At 44.8% G+C, this 20588-nt stretch overlaps 1 protein-coding gene across 7 annotated transcripts in view; it reads left to right on the top strand.

Moving 5' to 3' along the window:
- Window positions 1–20588, top strand: part of PHC3 (polyhomeotic homolog 3) — a 1926480-nt gene that overhangs the window by 288723 nt on the left and 1617169 nt on the right. The gene's annotated exons all lie outside the window — the stretch shown is intronic.

Below are 20588 nucleotides of genomic sequence, written 5' to 3'. Positions count from 1 at the left end.
TGAGAACAAAACTGCAACCAAATATCAGGATACTTGGGAATCGGGGCACAACTCACCTGATTACAAAGGACTGAGGAGGTCCGATCGGATTACAAAGGACGACCCTCGTGGTTGGTGATTTAGGCAAAACAGCCCGCCTCGATATGAGGACCCTCGTCAAGATGCCCTCTCGAACCTCATGCTCACCGTTCAGGGATCGGATTGTGCAGTACTGTCAAGGTGTTGCATCTCATACAAAGGGGCCCCTTTTTTTTCTCACTTTCCGATGCCGGTCCAGTAGCCGCGTCTTCTCTTCAACGAGGTGGCATCAATATTGAGGGTCCCTATTCGGGCGCCATCTGAAAGACCAAAGAAATATCGAGGCTTAGTACCACAAATGCAATACGCCAATCACGGGATGAAAAGATACATGCATCTTTTATTACTGTACATTTACAAAGAAAAACAGATAGCTATCTGGCTCCCAACACCTTGCAGTGTGTACCAGCAGACACAGTGAGGAGTGAGAGTGCTGGACATCTAAAACAGACATATTTATACTTTTTTTGCAATATTGTCCAGCCTCTCTCCAAGCTAATAATTTGCTGGCTAGAGTTCGTGCCTAGTTCACATGACAGATGTTACAATATTATGCAAAGGATTAAACAAGTTTACATGTCCGTGAAATCACAATGATGCTGTTGGTTCTTCGATCCACGGTAAGCCTTATTCCATGAATCGCTACAATGCATTTCAGCCAGAACATACGACCAGAGTTTACTTTCCATTATCTCTTTGTTTATACGAGGATGAGGCTTGTGAGCGCAGACACCACTTGAATGGCAGTTCATATGAAGCACAAGGTTTCTTCGCTTTTGTCAAACAGTCTGCTCTCGGTCAGCCTAAACATTAACGAAAAACTCAAAGGTCGTTCAGCTGGACTGCAAGTTGAAAACACAGTCCAACATTTTAGAACATGGAACAAGAATCGAAATCAAAATAGCAGACGGTTCCTAAAATGGTGGCGAAGTTAACCCAAAATCGGAACATTACAGACGCGGTTTTCTGTGCAACGCGAATGGGTTTAGGCCAATATTCATAATAAGGAGGTATTCTGTGATTATGGCTCAACAGTTCGAGCTACTTTCTCCTTGGTGTTAGGTATGAGCTGATGGGAATCGGACCTTCCTGCAGCATTTGTTTCTTTGCTTCTTCCGATAGTTATTTCGGTCTGGTATCTGCTTATTGTCTGTACTTTTCAAATGCTGGTTCGAACCTGTCTTTCTCTGCTAACCTTGGCAATCTGTGCACTTGTAGCTGCGTCATTCAGGCTTGGCTCTTCTGCTTGCTCAGCGAGACAGGGTCTCTCTGGTGGCTTATGGCTTCCCAATGTCTCCTATTCACCTAACGTGATGATGTCCTCCATCTTGGTTTGCATGCCCACATATTCTAGTTGCATTCTGCATTAAGCAAGCGTTTATAAGCATTCTCATGCGACTTGCATTTCAGTATAGAAAAGAGAGTATGTGATTTCTACCCTAGTGAATGCAAGGGTGTACTTCTTGTCTAAGTACAATTTGACCTAGTGTTAATGTAACTTCGTGCGTGGATGCATATGTTCTTCGTGTCAAATGCGCCCATGTGTGTCGGACACAGCCATGACATAATTTGTCTCTTTCCTGATTACAGCTGATTCAGGGGTTCCATCGCCTTTAGATTTATAGCTTCAGTGATGCCATCTTGATACGGTCTGTAAGGTTGTAAGGGAATAACGTCTCTCACATCAGCGATACAATGGTGGTGAGGGGGTATATGCTATGAGCGAGGTGCACTGTTCATGTCTATACCATCGAAACGGAGGAGGGCAGAAGCAATGATGTACACATTAATTTGCCTCTCTTCATTCCCCCATCTGGTTCAGTCATCGACCACACCAACTTGATGCCCTTGCCCGCTAAAGGGTGTCTTGGGAGTGCACACCTTTGCTACCCCTCTCAGGTTGGCATGATACTTTTACATGTTCGTCCATGCTCCATGTCATATAGCAGTACTCCATGTCTGGTTTGCACTAGACCCAGCATCCCACATAGTTGCGGGCATCACAGAGATAAAAAAAATTGTTGTACCTAGAGCGAAGAGAGAACTGTTTTAGATGTGACTGCAGCCCTTCAAAGGTTTGTGTTCCCGTTTGTCTTGTCTCCACGTCTACTACTATTTTCATTCCTAGCAATTTGTGGGTTATCTTCTTACAATGTGCTATTGCTACTCGAATGACAGAGGATCCGAATAATACTAACAGTAATGCAGCTATGAGGACCTTCAGACTGTTAGCCATCCAGGTTGGGATCCTGGAAAAGATATACGCCAGTCATCCACTGCCCCTATTGAGTTTTATTCTCCTTCCATCTTAGTATGCAGGTCTGACAGTAACGTTATTGCTTCTGTGAGGGTCCCATTTTGCTCATCGTGGGCAGGTATGTATGTACCGCAGGAGGGCCCGATTTCTGTGCAGCCGCCGCCCCCCATTGCTGTGATGAGGTCGAGGACATACCTATTATGAAGAGTCATGAGCCTCATAGCTCTGAACTTATCCTTTATGGCATTGAACCCCTTTACTGTTGAGTTAAATGTCTGTAATAGATTCCATTGTGTAATCTGCAACCACTTGGCATTCACAGCCAATACTCCTCTGGTATTGCGTCAAGTGCTTCTTCCATCTTCCTGGACACGCAATTCACTCTCTTTACTCTGTTAAGCTCCACAGATCTTTTCTTCCTCAACTGTGCGTCCATTTTGGGGAATCCATCTATCTTGAGGTCTTTCTGAAGTACTACCAAGGCTGGTGTGTTCAGTAGCAGCAAGGGACATACCCCTTCACAGTTTGGGGGCCTCTGCATGTAGACGTGGGAACCACAGGTCCAGTGGTGGTCCATTAGTACTGATGTTCAGACTTTGATGCCGGGTATCTTCGAAATGTGTTTGCAGCCTCTGTTTTCTCCAACCTTCACTGCACCATCATTCTGGTAACATAATGATGCATTCTTCAGGGGGGGTATTATGAGTAGGAGGCCTGCTTAGTTTCTTCCCAGGTAAGCAACATTGAATACTCTGCACAGTCCTTGAGGCATTCATAGTTTTCTCTTTGCACCACTTCCACTGGAACTGTTAGGAGTACATGTGCTTTGCACCCCATCAGCCCTTCAACCCATTCATCTCCTGTGAAGACCTGTCCACTTACTAAAAGGTGGGGTCTCTCCCAGGATCCTGGCATTCCCCCTATCTCTCATCTTCCAATCTTAGGGCATTGCAGTTCTAGTTTCCTCAAACTGGTCATATAAGCATTCACATGGTCAAAGTTATTAGTGATGCTTCATTTGAGTCTCTTTATCTCTTGGGTGGCGCTTGTGAGGGATGGGGTTGTTACTGGAACTGTTACTTCAGTTAGTAGGGGAACAGGTGTGACATTGGCATACACAGGTTTAGGTGCATAATACATTGCTGCTTTTCTTATTGCTAGGAGGGAAACCGGTAGAGACAGCAGAATGCAAAACATGCAATCCCAATTGATTTGGCGGTATATTTCACATGTTGCATGTGTTCACATCCATTTCGTTGTCTAAAAGCAATCATCCAATGTTTAGCAAAATCTACAGCATTATTGATAATAATCAGTTTTGTCGTTTGCCTTTTTCACCCTTGTGTTTAGGTGCTAAACTCTTAGGGTTGTTGAGTAAGACGGCAATGATCACCTTGCTCCTCGCTAATGCTTGGTAACTACTAGCAAAGTATGCATGAAATGCATAAATAAAAAGCTGAATAGGGAACATTTAGTGTCTGTGCTTCAGGTTGTCAAAACACATTTTTGCTGTTTCTTTCACTCTGCAGGTTAAAGTCTTTTTCTCGAAAGTGCTATTCCTTTATTCACGGTGATGGCCTTAGGTAAAAAAGGACAGTATGACTACACTAATTCTCTTTTATTAATAGTCTACTTCTTGTCATGGACCGCATTTGCACTCTTCGTTCTTGGTCTTCTTCTTGGGCTGCTTCGTCTGGGCTGTAGGGGAAGGGGTTCTCACCTGTACTGCGTTTGATGTCTCCAAGATGAAACCAGGATCACTTCCCTAAAAGTTTGACTGCTGTGGGAGTAACATTTTCAATGGAAAAGGGAACCATTATATCGAGGCCTGTGCCATGCTCTATTGAAACATTTTAGCAGAACTGCGTCTCTCAGATAGATCTTCCTCGTTCTTCTTTGACCTCCCCTGCCATGCTGGCAAATAAAAAAACACTTGCCATCATTGCTGTTAGGTAGTCGTGTATTTCAGTTCCTAAAATAACAGCAGCATTTCTGGGCATCAGACAACGCTCTAGTGCGAGGAGCAAGTGAGACACGCATGCAGCGTCCTGTCACCAACTCATGAGGAGTTAAATGGTGATCAGAGCCGGCTGATTTCATAGTGCAGAAAAGTGCTAGGTTAGGCAATGGAGCCATCCCTTCTTCTTTTCTCTTTGACCGAGGCATTGAGGTGCTCAAACGCCATTCGCTTGTGGATAATGGGCACAGGCAAATGGATGCTTCTTCTCCCATAGAGTTGTGATATGCTTGCAAAATGGATTTACAAAATGCGGTCCATGGTCGTGCCTGAGGACTTCACACACACCTGTTGGTATTCACCGCTCCGAAAATAGGTCAGGAAGATAGATGACTTTGGAGACGATATGTACACAGGAATCGATATTCAGCCTCCAACTCCAGCTCCTGAGTTCAAGACTCAGGCTTCCTCAAGAGAGGGGCTCTTCTTTACAACGTACCTCTCTGCTGTTTCAGTTGGAACAGGCAGAGGTGTCAGTTGAATAAAAGAGCGGGGAGAACACACACCGCCAATACCCAAGCTGCAAAGGAATACAGAGAGATTGACAGTGCTGAGAAACCAAGCAAGCAATCAAGCATAGTATGGAACAGGAAATACCTAGGCACTGATTGGAGTGGAACCTTCCCCGGAATGGACCTACAAGTAAAGAAGTAAATCCAAATGAGTGAACTAATGTAATGGATTCTTCCTGTAGAGAGTTTTAGTTTTAATCAAAACTACAGACCTGAATTGTGGGACTCTCAAGGGTTAATGAAATCCAGAATTGGAGAAAACGACAGGAAAAAATAATAAACGGGGAAGTTAGCACAGGGAAGTAAACCCGGGCGGCACAAGGGTCACACTAGAACCGGGTTGGTGCAGGATCAGGAGAGCGTCAATATGCACTTTGAAAATAAGTTTGTTGAGTTGGAGTTCAATAAATGTCCCAAATCCAGTAGAGAGGAATACTAACAGAGCAGTAGTAGTCAAAGATGGCGCTTGTAGAAATAGAAGAAAATAAACATAGTTGGTTACCTGAAACAGACTTCCCAAACGAGAGTTGGAGCTGAAGTGTTCCGAATAACTGCTGACGAAGATGTTGCGAAGACAGCAGGAGCAGGGAATAATGATCCAAGTATCGTTCCGTGTCAAATACCAGAAGATCACAACAATGATGAGGGCGTAGAGGAGGCAGTCCAGGGGCAGTCCGGGTCGATACCATAGTGGTCTATGAAGTGTCAATGGAATAGGAGACGTAACAATCCAAAAGGTCGGGTGTGGGTCGAAACTAGGAGATCAAGTCTGGATTTCGTGACAGGATTTCACGAAGGAAAACGGACGTAACCGCAAATAGTAAGAAACACTAATTAGCAGCAAAAAGCCTGCTGGAAGGCGCTGGTTTTAAACCCGTAAGGGGGGCTTGCCTTGATGTACGTCCTTCACGTATGAGCCGTGTCAGCTGACACTGGTTCCGCCGTAGCTTGTACAGACGCCATGGCAACCTGTATCTGCTCCAGAAAGGAGCCTGTGAATGGGACGTACACCGCAGCGAAGTTTTTGTCTGTCGAAGTGTAACACCTGTGAACACCTCTCGCACAAGGAATTTGGCAGAACAGGTGGAGTCGGGTGAGTGCACGGACCGGCCACGATCCAGTATGAGGGCATATGACTACTAACATGTTCCTGTAGCCGTTACAATTTTGAATCATGTCAACATAATCAATATAAAATGTTGGAAGGGCCTTGTGGGCCGGGGTATTGCTCCTCTCACTACTCGCAATGTATGTCCTGCTCTGACTTGTTGGCACATCATACAATTGAGTATGAAAGAAGCAACATGCTCTGCTAAGTTGGGAGGGAACCAGTCTTCCGCAATCTGTGCTTAAAGACTGTCTTTACTGGTATGGGTGGTGTGATGGAGTTGCTCTAATGCGGTCTGCAATAGTGTGAGGGGCATGACCGTTTTTCTCTGTACTCTCTTGGCACCATAAGGCATTCGTAGGGGATGTGGAACACCCCCTTCTCCTTTCCTATTCTTCTGGTGGGGCTCTTCCCTGCAATTCTGCTATCAGGGTGAGGGGCAGTGAATTAAAACCTTCCTTCAATATCATGTTGCGTGTTCGCATGCGTTTATTGGGTGGGGTGTCAAATTGGGTAATTTCATGAAAATATGCTGCTTTTTTTGGCCTCCGTATTTGCGGCTTCATTGCCACAGGAGATTAGGTCCTTCGCCCTCGTATGGGCCGTGCACTTCACTGCGGCAATGGCCGCTAGGAACTGTAGTGTGTTTCAGCCTGTCCAATAGGAGTGTGTGCTGCACCGGTGTGCCGTCAGCACTGAGGAAGCCCTGCCTTTTTCACCATGACAGTCTTGCTTGTACTGTTGACGTCACATAGGCGGAGTCAGAATGTACTGTAATTTCCACATTCTCTTGTGATTCAAGTGCTACAATAAGCACTACTGGCTCTGCTGCTTGCGCTGAAAAATGTGAGGGCAATCTCACGCTTGCCACTATCTCAAAAATCCCACTCCGTCTCGCCTTCACTACTGCTATCCTAGTGTGCCTTTCACCCTAATTCTGGTCGATTGTTGAAGACCCGTCAATGAAGAGTACTCCCTCCACCCTCAAACCCCTGCACCCCTTCCAAGAGTGTTTTCTCTCAAGTGGGATATGTCATCAGAGCATTCAGTGTATTTGGCGCAGTTGTGTACATAATCTCCTTCCTCAACTGGCTCTTTTATGAATGTTGCTGGGTTCACTGATCTGCACTGCACAACCTTCGGTGCCAGGTTTGAAATGATCACTTTGTACACAGAAGCTCTTTGCATCGTCATTGTGCTCTTGGGTTTCTTGAGAATGGCAAAAAATGGCATGCTCCATATACAGTTTTTTGCAGCCAATGGTAATATTTGCTGACTTCTACAGTGCAAAGTCTGCTGCAGCCAACGCTTGCTCGCAAGGGTGACAGCCCTTCATCACTGGATCTAAAAGCCCACTGTAATAGGTCAATGGTTTGTGCCCAGGGGTAGTCTTTTATGGGAGTACTGTTGTCATCACCACCCCACTGGAGTGCAAGAATAAGTACAATCCTTCATTGTAGTCCAGGATCCCTAAGACTGGTGCTGTGCATATTACTCTTTTCATTTCATCAAAAGCTTCTGCCCTCTTATTCGTTCAAGCTATCTCGCTGTTGTTTCTCTGAGCTTCTCAAGTCCTGCTAAGAGGGTCCAAACAAATGTGCTGTAATCAAATACCCATGCCCTGCAATAATTGCACAGGCCCAACAACTGCTGCATTTCTCTTACTGTTTTTGGTTGTGGTGTTTTGGTGATCACTTCTGCTCTTTCTGGGGTTACTTTCCTGCCCTCCTGCGAAATCACATTTCCCAATGCATTGAACCTTGTTCTGTCAATACTGTAATTTTGTCTTGTCCACCTTCTATCCCTTGTCTGCCAAGACTGTCATCAGTTGTATTGAGACTCGTCTGCACAGTTTCTCTGTCTCACTGCACGCCAAAATGTTGTCCACATGCTGAGTTACTGCACTGTTCATGTGTACATTCCCAAAGTCCACCTGGAACACTCTGTTAAACATAGACAGGGACCCACAGCACCCCTGTGGTAATCTTTTATGTTTCCACTTTTGGTTTCTATATGAAAATGTTATCAAATCTTGTGATTCTTCATGAAGGGGTATTGAGAAAAATGCATTTTTCATGTCAATTACTGTGAAATGTGTGGCTTTTGTTGGGATGTTGCATAATATGGTTGCTGGGTTGGGAACTAATGGAAATTCTGCATTAACAATGTTGTTTAGGGAGAAATCCTGTATACATCTCCACGCTCCCTCGGCCCCCCAAATCCCAGTCACCTTTTTTGATCATTGTGGATTGCTTTTAAGCTTGACTAGAAAAAAGAGCATCTATCTCATGTTTAAGTTCTGGATTTCCCCCTTCATAGAATCAAGACTGTCTCTGCTTTTGTTCTTCAGTAGTGAAATTGGGGAATAAGGATCCACCAACCATCACCTAACCCACATGCCTAGCCCTTTGTAATAGTGCTTTGTCTCTGTAGTTAAGGAGCATAGCTATAGTAACTCTTGGCAATGAAGCAGGGGAATGTGGTCCCATCAGTGATCATCCAGCTGTTTATCTATGAAGAGTTCCATAGTGACCCCTTCAATGCGATCTGACAGGTCCATTCGCTCTCCCTTCTGCATTTGAGCCAGCCTCTTAGAAGAAATGTAGATGTCAGTTACATGCTTGTTAAGTATTCCAACTTCAAACTCTAAAGAGGGGATCCCTTTCGAATGGATTGTGTCCTCCCACATATTCCTCATCTTACGATATCTCCATATCCAGCTACTTTGGAAATTGTTTTCCAGCAGGTGGTGCTGCGCGTTGATGCCTGTTGACTCGATGTCCCTCGAGGACCTCTGTCTCGCTGTCAACGTCATCAATGGTATATAGCACGCATAGCGACTGTTGGCTACAGTTCAATTTTTCCGCGAGTGCTATCGCTTTGGAATATCGGCACAAAAAAATGGCATCGTTTCCGGCATCATCGACTCCGAGATCGGGGTTCAAGAATTGTCACGGATGTTGTTGGATGTTTTTACCCATGCATCCAAGCCCTACAATAAAACTGTGCAGTACTGGCATGAAAACATCATGATGGCCAGAACTCCCCAGAAAGTGCACAGGGAAAACATGAAGAATAGGCTGCCACCCATTTTTGCCTATGTTGTGAGCACAGGAGGGCACTGCCTAAAACCACCAGTGGGCTACACACACAGTAGCCTGAAACCATTGGGAATGGCAATGCTGATTGCCAAAAAAGCAACTCAGAACTGTGGGGAATTCATTTTCTTAATCCCAAAAATGGTTGCATTACCAGTACTTACCACTATCAGAAAGCCGGTGTTTTAAAACCACCAGACTTTTGTGTAAAACTGAACAAATGAAACAAAACCAGACCAAGGAAAGACTTGCTAAGAGGTGGATACAATGTAAAACTATATTCTGAAATGACTTGAAGGAAGTAATTATTTAATGTATATGTAAAAAAATGTCAGTTTGATTTGAATGTAGAAAACTGGGAACAAAAAGTGACATTTAGCTGAAACCTGGCTTAATGAAACTGGATTCTGCCTGACAACTACCCCCGACAGGAGTTGAAACCTGTTCAGCCACTCCCCTTGCCAAAAGGAGTTGTCACCTCTCTGATTAGATTAGGGGTGGAGCAGCTGGGGACTACAGGGAGTTGAACAAAGGCCTGTCCTGAACTCAGGCAAATGTTATATTGGGGGGCCGTAAAGTGGCTTCCTCTTAGGGGAAACTGGGAGGGGCAGTGCCTCTGCTAGCAGCTGAGCTTGGGGGAAGTGGATAAACCAGTTATTTCACCCTGTGATGTGGGAAGCCACACCCCTTTTTGACCAGGGCATAATTTTAAAAAGATAGATAACTCATAGTGCGGACTTGTCAGAATTATATAAGTAATATCTGTACCTGTACCCACACTCAGAGGGTCTGTTTCTTCCTATGGTAGATGGGTGCGGATCGTGTCGGAGGCGGCCTCTCTCTCGGCGTGCGCATGAGAGTGCGAGCGTGAGGTGCGGCTTGACACGCCCCTAGAGGTCCTTTCCTCTAGTCTCGGCGGAGCGAGGAGGCAGCCGAGCTGGGTGGGTGAGGAACGAAGAGTGAGGAGCGGAGTTCGGCCGGGTGGCCGATACGGCTTGGCTGAGGGTCTTGGGTGGATCCACTGAGGTGCTGCCCTGGTCGCCCGGCGAGCGCTGCGGTGGTGTGGAGCTGCAGCGGCAGAGCGGGGCTGTGGAGCTGCGGGGACGCAGTCGAGTGGTGGGTGAGTTCCCTGGATGTGCTGGGGAGCAGTGTGGAGGCCAGCGCCACCGGGTTGTGGACTGGACGGGGGCGTGGAGTGTTTGCGGGCCCGGATCGACTTTGGGGGCGGGACCCCGCGGCCGTATTTTGGCTGGTCTGGTTGAGGACCACCCCGGTCGAGACTGCAGCTTGCTGCCCCCAACGACTTTCTCGGCGCCGGTTGTCTGGCGCAGTTGCCTGGAGCCTGGTTGGCTGGGTGGTTGCGGGTGGCCTTGAGCGGCTGCCCACTGGCGGGGTCTGGTTGTGCTGGGCCTGTCTGCACATAACCTTGGAGATGAATAGGGAGTAGGCAGAATCACTGAAACTTAGCCCATTGAGCCCATGAGGCTAATTAGCCCAGTATAGCAATAATCAGTGTAACACACTAACAGTGCTAAGTTAGGTGGATCTACCAGAATAGCTAGCCCTCTGCTATCAATCCAAGCGGATAATGTCTGGAGACTGCGGGCTGAAGCCTTTGATCCAGAGCTAGTACAATAACAGTCTGCTAGTGGGAAAATAAAGTGGGCGATACCCTGCAAACTGTGAGTTGTCGTAGCGTGTGGTCCTGGTACTCATAGATAGTCCACTCGAGACGTCACTAATGCAATCAGACAAGAATCTCAATTATCCTGTGTACAACCTAAGGAAGACCAAGTCAAGAACAGTTGCTTGGGGTCCTGCCAACAAGAAGGCTGAGATGGATAACCTGATGCCTAAAATAAAAGCAAAAAAAAGCTCTCCGATCAAACAAGGTGTGATTACTTCCTTCTTCCCCCCTCGTGAAATAAACTCAACTACAATTGAAGAAGTTGCATTCGACCAACGGGACAATCCTATATCGAGTATATCTAATTTTGAAGACATCGATAATAACTCACTATTAGACCTATGCTTAAATATCCAGAGAAACATGACACCACAACCTGAAGTAAGATTCAATAATAGCAGCTGTCTATCGACAGGTAAACCTATGGACATAATTTCAGGGTCTTCCATGGTCAGAGATCGACCAGAGAGACTCTCCGCATATCCTAATTTGGTGTTAGCCTCAATGGAAGATGACCCTGATGAAGTAATAGACCGCATTGATAAATCTAGTACAGGGCTAGCCGAAATAGCGGAGATTCAGGCATCGGTAGCCTCGCTGCAGTTCGCACTTAAGATCTTGTTGAAAATGTCGGGGCGGATCCTAGCCAATATGGACATCCTCATCAGGGGAAATAAGGAGAGAACGATTTCGGTTGAAGATGTGGAGGCAAATCTATCTGAGGCAATCCATGCTACTAGTGAGATGGATAAGCAACACAATTTGGAGACTAACGAGGAGTCAGACAGACCTGATCCATTCTTTTCCAAAAAACAGAAGCGTTTAGCAAGAAAAATAAACAAGGGCAAAAAAATTAGTGTTACACAACCAACATCGACAGAGATGAAAGAGAGGGGAATGACTACTAAGAAGAGTAGGAAAAGAGCCGCAAGAGCCAAGAAAAGAAAGGCAACTCGCGATGGATACTTGACCAGCTGGCTTCTACCCCAACAGGGACCGACAGTGGACCATGAAGAAAGTGCAGAGATCGTGGAAGGGACGGAGGCGAGCCATGGCAGTGCAGTAGATACAGCCATGGTAATCAGTCAACCGACGGTACAGGAAGATCTACCCCTTGAAGTAACAGGCACTTTGGTCAATAAGAACGAGAAGAAAGGCAGTCGAATTTGCCTTATTAAAAATCTATATCAGATTAAGGTTAATAAATGGCTATCGCGATCAGAGTTTTTGACAAGATTATATTCTGTCCCTCAACTGCGGGTATTAATTTCAGATGACTTCCAATTCATTGAACCACTGAAAGGTCCGAATCCCAATGTCTCAGCCATCCATTGTAAATTTGCAGCCACGGCAGATCTATTAAGAAAGTATAAAGAGGAATTAAAATCCGTAGACGTGGATGTGGATGTTGATTTAAATGAAATAGACCCCAGCTGCCGGGAGGAAGAGGTTGCCGTTGCTGTGGATACAGTACCCTGCCCCAAAATACAGTTGGATAAGAAAATAGAAGCGTCTGATGTCCAACAGGTCTTGAAATGGCTGGCTGACGCCCTTCCTGAGATCTTAAAACTATCATGAGATCTATCTGTTGTATCTTGGAACTGTAAGGGTTTTATGCATTTACTTACACCAGAGGGCTCTATGAAACTGTTTGATAAATCTAGCTGTTTCTGCCTGCAAGAGACTTGGACATTGGTCCCTTTGGTATTAGATGGGTACACGCTGTTTCATGCTGCTGCTAAAAGAGGTGACAAAGGCCGGCCTTTTGGTGGTCTGGTGATAGGAGTGGCCAATACCTTGGGCTCAGGCAGATTGGTTCTAACTGCGGAAACAACTTACTCGCAGTTGAAGTGATACTTGAGGGCATAGATTCTATGTTTTCTTTTTTGTTGGTAAATCTCTACAATCCACCTGGAGCTATACTAAGCGAACATTTACAAGACTCATTACAGGATGTGTTGGCAAATTGGTCACCTATACCTACTAATTTGGGAGTAATGGTTGTGGGCGATTTCAATTGCCATATGAGAGGACGGGTGTGTAAAATGCAAAATCCTAAATTGAAAGAGAAGAGCATTATGCTGCATAACAGAAAAGATATTGAGGGCAGTACCTGGGAATCCCTGTTTGAATTATGGGACATGATAATGCTTAATGGCAGAACAGCTAGTGATCACCCTGGACAATATACTTGGTCCAACGGTGCTGCTAACAGCACATTGGACTATATATATATATATGTCCAGGGCTTCAAGAGCAGATTGACGATCTGATAGTTATGCGCAACGTGTGGAGCGATCATGCCGCATTAAAATGTACAATGAGTATTCCTCGAAAGCAGCCCTCAATTAGCAATACGGGTATTGTAAAAGTCAATAAGACAGGAACCAGGATTTCCTGGTCAGATAAGAATATAGCACTTGCGGCAGAAACTCTGGGAATAGTAGTGCTTAAAGAGCTACATAAATTCAATGATATGTCCATCAATTCCATAGAAGACTGGATTAGTGCTTTTTCAGGTAAACGTGCTGCGGCCCCTATGGGGTGTATGATAAGTAGTGTGGGGAATAAACTACCATTCGACAAAACAATCAGAGACATGAAGCGTAATCTTAGAGCCGAGCTTCGCAGAGTTAAGAAATTAATGGCCCCAGGGGAAGCCTACTATCGGACAATTAGAGTGATTAAAAATAGATATAGATCGGCCATTAAGGAGAAAAAAAGGGCGGACAAGGTTCTTACCTGGCAAAAATTAGTGAAGACTGTATGCGAAAAGAAGACCCGTAATATCTGGTCTCTCTTAAGCGAGGCTCAGGGTACACAGAGGGGGACATTGGTCAATCCTATTGAAGCGAGAGTGTGGGTCACATATCTAGAAAACAGAAACATGGTGGGTGAGGAAACAACAATTTTGGGTAGGCCGCCTTGTGAGGCCCCATTTTCTGTAACGTATGAGCTCATTTTGAATAAAATCAAAGAGTTAAAATCATCAAGAGCACCGGGACCCAACGGTTTGGCTAATGTTGTCATGAAAGCATACCCAGAGTTCTGGGCAAGTCTGCTAAACATCCTGTTTCAGAAAATACTAAAGACAGGTAAAATTCCCTGCTTATGGCAGACGGCAATATTAATTCCAGTTTTTAAAAAGGGCGATAGACTCGACCCAGGCAACTATAGGTTGCTTTCCATGCTTGATGCCACTGGTAAGATATTGCCTCACTTTTGCTTAAGGAGTTACAATCCTGGGCAGAGGGCAGAGGAGTACTGTCCAGATTCCAAAGTGGGTTTAGACAAGGTTACTCCACTGCCCACAACATCATGATTATGGACATTTTGCGAACCAGAGCCTTACGAACTGGATCGGTCCCGCTCTACGCATTATATATAGACTTCACAGCGGCGTTTGATTCCATACCCCGTAGTCGGTTATGGAACAAACTGTATACAATGGGTTGTCCTGATGGCCTAATATTCTATTTAACACTCTTGCATTCAAATAATTCAGTTAAACTGAAATTAGATCAAGATGGCCATACAACTCAAAATGTTATACAAAGCAGGGGTGTCAAGCAAGGATGCGTAACGGCTCCTTTAATTTACAATCTATATACCTACGACATCCCTGAAGCATTAAATAAGGTTAGAAATTGCCCGTCGAAAATTGGGAAAGCGAGCTGCCCAGTCCTAGCATACGCCGATGACTTGGTGATATTTGATCACACCATCAGTGGGATGCGAAGATCTGCGGTTGCACTATGGGAATACGCTAAAGAGAATGGCTTAAGCATTAATCTAGGAAAACAAAGATTATGAGATACACAAGAAAAAAGGTCTCCCGCGTGCAACTCACAGTAGTGGCAGTGAATATTTCATATGTCCCTCAATATTGTTATTTAGGCATTGACTTTGAAAATACTGGGGATTATTTGGCATGCAAACAAACACGCTGTATTAAAGCTGCACAGTTGACTGCCTTATTTCATAGATTTACGATCAGCCATAGCGGCTTTACTCTATGGGGTATAAGGCAACTCTATATGCAGGTGTTCGCCCCGGCGATAATATATGGCCTGGAAGCACTATTAGAGTCTGATCTTAGATGGCTTCAGATATTAGAGGGTAAATTCTGGCGACGTGTGCTTGGTCTACCTCCCTCTATTCCGATGGCCATCCTCAGATTAGAATTGGGTTTAACCTCCCTAAAGGCATTGGTGTTAAAGAAGCGAGCCGCGTTATATCTTAGAATGGCTCGAGACACAAGTAACGACATATTACTAGCGATACACCAAGAAATAATAAAGGAAGGATCAACCTCTTCAATTGTTGATCAGATAAACAATCTGTTCTCCGAAATAGGCTGGCAACCCAGAGATGGTAAATACTCAGATAAAGTAAACAGAGCATTGAGTAAACGTATTGATCTTTGGGATTGGCTGGAGAATTTTGGACATCTTAAGAGTTTGAGCAGCTACCAGTTTGTGCAATATAGACTATTTGAATTTAGGAAACCCCAGAGATACTTGAATATCTGTCCATCTATTAGGCTTAGACGGTTCATATTACTGCTTCGCCTAGAACAACTACCTACCCTTAGCAATACGGGGAGAAAAGACAGCATGGCTGCCGAGGAACGCATCTGCCGATTATGTGAAGTGCATAAGCATTTGGAGACTGCAAAACATTTGCTGACTGAGTGTTCGGAGATGGTTGTCACTTTTACTCCCCTTCTTGGCAGTTATGTGCATGAAACTACATATATTGGGGAAGCTCTGTTTTGGCATTATTGCCTCAACTCCAACAGTCTACGTCTCTTAATAGATCTGTATACTGTTTGGTTGCAAATTGAAATAAGATTGGGTATAACTCTGTAGAGGAATAGGTTTTATGAAATAATTCTTATACAGATGGTATGAAATTTATATATATCTGTGAATAATGCGAATTATTTGTTTTTAATATAGTATCTTGTATTGCAATTCATGTATATTTAAAAATTGTATTTGAAGTATGTTAGTATTTTTATCATGTTAGTTATGTTAAATTTGTGTAAAGTTTATAGTTTAAACTATAGCACAATAAATATTAAAATAAGTAATATCATTATTTTTGTGATTTTTCCGTGAACATTTTGAGAGGCATTAGGACCCTGTGGTGTATTCTGGGGGGTTGCTAGCGGAAAATAGGGCCTCACTCCAAATGTATGCATGTTGAAAATCTGACACTTTATCATCTGTAACCCATATCCCTGGTGCACATTTGTGTAAAATCTGGAAAGGTTTAGAGGTCGTTATCTGGATGAAAAGGGGAGAATTCTGTCATCAGTGGACACAACATCGTACAAAGACAGGGATCGGATGGTTTGGTGCTACAGAAAATATGTTAACTGGACCTATACTATTAGAAAAATGGTGCATAGATAAATATGTATTTGGGTCAGAAATAGATTTGTGTGGAATCTGACAAGGGGAGGTTCCTCTGACCATAAAACCTACAGCATCACTCTGACTCACCTTTCCTTCCCCCAATCAAGGGAGAGAGGAGGAATTGGCCAATGATAAGTGAGAGGGGCAGGTTTAGTTAAGACCAACGCACACACCCACTTTCCAAAACACATAAAAAGAGACTGCTGGGACAAGTAGAGACATTCTAGAGATCCAGACTTCAAATCCATCAATCTCCAGAACCTGTAGCAGTACCCAGAAAGCAGTGTTCCATCCAGAATCCAGAGAGGCTAGACCAGCAGAGCAGAGCTGACCCAGATCACTGTGAAGTGCCGAGACCAGAACCGGAGTCCAGTCCAAAACCTGACGAGATCCGTGGCAAGGCCTATTTCAAATTTATATTGTGAGTACCTTGCAGAACCAATCTCTTAGTTAAAATAATCTAATCCAAACTATTTTAGCCTAAGTAGAACTGCCTCCTAGAAATCGTGTCATCTGTCATTTTTAAAGCTGCACAACTGTCACCTGTCAATTCTGCAGCTGCAAGCTGTCACCTGTCATTTGAGTTTACTTTAAAACCAAAAAAATACCTTTATTTAATCGTCCGTATCTCTGGAACCGTTTGGGCTAGGAACGAAATTTAACTTTCTCCTTATACTTTTGCCGTAATCGCGATTCACGCACTCGTGAATTTTGCCGCGATTTGGCCTGATTTCTTTACCTGTAAAAAGATAGCAGCTTTTTGCGTTCCTGTACTAAAAATTCGTTTGTCTCTTAATAACCATCCCAGAATCATTGCTAAAGTGAGCCTGAGCTCATCCCAAGTATCTCTCACTCACCCTGAACCTCCTAAAGGGAATTAAAAGCATTTTCAGCATATTTCTCACTTCATTGCCACCACATTCAAAGCACTTGGGCCTGTGTTTTAAAACTCATACCTGTTTTCTCTAAGCTTGCTGGGGTGGGAATTGAATTTTGTATTGTCTTTGATTGCATTCCTGAGAACTGTGTGCTCCTCTTTCCATCTCCTTCCATTTCTTACATTGCATAGGGGAAGGGGGTGAATTGCCAGAGAAAAAGTGATTATCTTATCTTTTGCTAAAATCATATCACGTATTTCTGTACTGGATTTTGTTCCTCATTGCTTTTCCCTTGAAACCATAAAAGTATTTTTGCTACTTTATCCATCCTATACTAACTCCTCATTGATTGTAAAGAAGTGTGCTAGTGACAGATTACCCATTGTTGATCAACATCATATGTCTAAGTGTACTATCAGATATTAATTTATTATAAAGTGTGATATATATATATATATATATATATATATATATATATATATATATATATATATTGTTTAAATTCTCAAATAAACCTTTTAAACTTGCAAAACAGAACTACTTCTTGGCTCAGGGGAGTCAGGGGGATTCTAAGAGAGGGGTGTTATATAGGGGTAGTCATCCAGAACTCATGAACTGGACATAAAGATATATCAATAAGGGTTTCCATTCAGTATCCCAGACTAGGCATTGACTTAGCTGTAGTGTTGAATTGAATCCTCTTACAATGTGCAGTGAAAATGTCTCTTATGGACCCCCATTGGGTGTATCTGTGGCGCTTGGGTTCCACTCATTTAACATCATTCTCAGCATACAATACCATAGACTTTTGTCATGTTTTACAGTAATTCCGTACACTTAACATGGCCGCCGCAAGGTCCATTCATAAGACGCACGCTTCGCGTCTGCTCCACTGACAGCGGGTAACGCTATCAGAACCTCTCCTCACAGAACCTGTAAAAGGAGATAGAGACATTAGTTTAACAGCAAACTACAGAGTGCAATAGTTAACAGAAAAGACTAACCTATCCAAGCAATTATGTTCCGTCAGAAGTTTCACTCACCGCCACAGCATCTTCAGTGAACAGTTTTTGTTCGTCATCGCAGTAGCTTCAGTCAGAGGTTTCTTCCGCATCTTCCAAAGGTATTTTTCCGCAGCTTTCTGAAAACCTGCAGACAAGACAAGAGGTATTTAAATGAACAATAAATGAATTTAATAGTTAAAGAAAGAAGACGTTTACTAAGCATTTTACATACCTGAAGGTTCTTCAAGGTTTCACCTCAGTTGTTTCCGCGCTCTTCCCTGAATGCTGCAGTTACTCCATATAGGCGAACTTATGTTTTATAATGTTTTTGCCTCCTGAGTAACTCCGCAGCGGTAATTACTTTTCCTAAATTCAGATAACCTGCAAAAGAAAAGAAAAAGTTATTAGAAAGAGAGATCTCTCCAACATAGTGTTAAGGATTTAAATCAGGCGACACACACCTTGGTTTCGGCCTTTTAAGTAGTGCACAATTGAGATGTTTTTCTCCTTATTTTATACAGACTCAATTTTGAGATGGTACACCACTCATATCACACCCCCTTTTTGAATACCCTGGGTCACAGTGGACCATGAACCAGGCTGGTTGTTAAAATGCAACATTTATTTATTTTAAAATTCAAAAGAAATCGTACACTTTTTTAATATGGGGCAGCAATCACCAATGGGGTGATAATTCAAATGAGAGTGTGAGCAATGCACTGGGTTTAGCCTTCTAGTGGAACATATACACAGCACAGCGTAATAGGAGCACTTTTTGATTTAGGAAAGATAGCACCTAAGTTAGAATTCCCCCTGCAATGTTCCCTCAACCCACAAATAACCAATTCTAAGTGGATAAACCGAAGCAGCAGGTAATCGGGAATAAGAAACAGGAAACAGAATTGAAATCCGACCTTCCCTTCCCAGAAAAGAGAGAAAAACTGATTTTAACCCCCCTTGCAATGTTATGAAATGACACTCGGAAATTGACAAATAATGAATGTTTGTTAAAAATCTTGAAGCAAATATAATTCCTCACCAAAGCAAAATGCAAAGAGACTAATAATCACAAAGAATGGATTACCAAAAGCATAAAGTTTGAAAATGAGTGGAAAGTTTAAAACAAATTGCAGCGAAATGACGGGGGTAAAAATTGCATTTTTCAATTCCCGCCTTAAATTACCCAAACGGTTGGGGCGTGGCTACCGCGCAGCAAGATGGCCGCATAGCCGAGGAGCTCCGCTCCGGCATGAATCCTTGTTATCTTTTTTATCCGGAACCAGAGTGCGTCGAACCCCCAGACTAGCTGAGCTGCTTCCCGCCACATCCAGACTCCACTGGGGAAAATCCTGGCTGAAATCGGACACTGTAAGCCCATGGACGGACGGGTGAGGCCCGTGGTCTCGCTCGCCTTGCCCGCCGCGCGGCTCCGCGGCACTATCACGCAAGAACCGCGGCTTGGGACCGCCCAGACACTCCTACGCTGAGACCATTGTGGACGTGAACAGTCATCCGCTGAGCTGCGACTCGGTCTCCTAAACCAGATCCTTCGATACGAGACGAGGAATCGATCCCCTGGCGCGGCCCTGGGACCGGAGAGGGCGAGGGTGGACCGAGCTGCGTCGCGGGCGCGAGGTCGGACAAGCTCCGGAGTGCCGATCCAGGCCCTGGCCCTGCGCCGCTGCGCGGGAAAGCGATAAAACAACACACTGAGAGGTGCTTCTGGGCTGCCACCACTCTGTGCGGCGTCGCCGGGGATCGCGGGTACCGACGGGCGTGGCGCTTGGCTTGGTGTAGGCCTGCTGCGGTGCCTGCCCTCCGCCCCGCGTTGGCGGGGTGGGGCTGGGGAGATTCTCCTATAACTCGGGTCAGCGGTGGCCGAGAGGCGGCCTGCACACAACGGGCCATACCTGCATTGGAATCGGCCGACTGTGCCCCGCTGCGGCTCGGCCTTCTACCGCTCCAGGGCGGTGCCGCCAGTCCTTCCAGCGGCACGCTGAGCCGTGAACATCAAACTCCTGTTTACCCCACAACATGCCTGGTAAGAACTCGAATAAGTGCAGAAGAACCGGCCCTATGGATTCGTTCACCAGCTCGCAGACGCCTCCTGTTAGCCCTGACACACCACCCTCCACCACATCTCAGCTGTCGGAGGACTCTAAATTCGACCACCTGCTCACCACGGTCCAGAGCGGATTCCTGGCTATAAACGTCAAACTAGACGATATCGTATCCACAATAGGCTCACTGAAGGCCCGAGTGGACAAGGAAAGTGCCAGGATCACTGAAGCAGAGGGCAGAATTGGTTCGAACGAGGACTCTACCCGGCGAAACGCGCAGGACATTACCCTTCTGAAAAGGGAGATGGACACGCTCCGTAGTAAATGCGACGATTTGGAGTCTCGCTCCAGGCGGAACAATATCCGTATTGTCGGCCTCTCTGAATCGTTTTGCAAGGGGCCAATGGAACTTCGGATTGAGGACTTGCTGAAATCTCTCCTTGGGGAAGAGGCCTTCTCGTCTCAA

This window comes from Ambystoma mexicanum, chromosome 10 (genome assembly GCF_040938575.1).
Source record: "Ambystoma mexicanum isolate Mex_15411 chromosome 10, UKY_AmexF1_1, whole genome shotgun sequence".
Taxonomy (NCBI): Eukaryota; Metazoa; Chordata; class Amphibia; order Caudata; family Ambystomatidae; genus Ambystoma; species Ambystoma mexicanum.
This window is presented reverse-complemented; position numbering and strand designations above follow the sequence as displayed.